Raw genomic sequence first — 1,022 nt, forward strand, 5'->3', positions numbered from 1 at the left:
GTTGTCCCGTTCTGGCATTGCTGTAGCTTTCAATGCCAAAATTTGGCACTATTCCTTCCAGGATCTTCCAGATGTATATTACTGCATACCTCTCCCGCCTTCTCTCCAGGGAGTAGAGTCTTAGCTGTTTCAGCCTTTCCCATTAGCTGAGCAGTTGCAAAGAGACGATCTTCTTTGTGAATCTTCTCTGGATTGCTTCAAGGTCCGCTGTTAATTTCACACTGTTGAGTGACCATAGCTGGGAGCTGTAATCCAGGCGGCTGAGGACAAATGTCCTCCAGAGTACCATCATGGTTTCCTTATTTCTGGTTCTGAATGTTCTTAAGATCCATCCAGCCAGTCGTCTGCACTTTGTCGCCATCCTGGTAATGTGCACTTGGAAAGAGGTATCATCACTCATGTCGATACCCAGGTCCCTCACTGATTTAGGCTCTGGGATTGAAATTCCCTGTGGACCAGTGGACCCTGTAAGTTTTGGACGCTGGTAGCGCAGGGCTTGAAATTTGTCAGCATTAAACTGCATATTATTATCCTCAGCCCATCTGTAAATTGAGTCCAACTCCTGCTGCAGATGTGAACTTCTGCATCCTCTATATCAGGGCTGATGTGAGTTTCCACGAGTGTTATGCATAGGGCTTGAATGCATTCAGCAAGATATCACAGGAAAGAAATTTTGCTTTTATTATAATGCAACAGGTCCCCAATATTTAGTAAAAATATTGGCGTTACGACTGTGCAGGCGTTAGAGGAGGCCATCTTTATTTCTGTCTGGGTTTGTGTTCCTCTGGTTGTCCAATGGGGTGAGGGCTCTGTTCCTTTGTAGGACCACTGACACAGAGGACCATTGGCACACAAGGGTTTCTAGTTACTGTTTTCTTGGCACCCTTATCCTTTTCTGCCTGGTCGTTCACAGAGGTGGGTGATCCATTCTTTTGAGGAACCACCGAATGTACCCTTATCAGACGGTACACACACGTATACATATGTATACATATGGTCATATATATATATATATATATATA

The sequence above is a fragment of the Octopus bimaculoides genome, chromosome 15 (genome assembly GCF_001194135.2).
Source record: "Octopus bimaculoides isolate UCB-OBI-ISO-001 chromosome 15, ASM119413v2, whole genome shotgun sequence".
NCBI lineage: Eukaryota > Metazoa > Mollusca > Cephalopoda > Octopoda > Octopodidae > Octopus > Octopus bimaculoides.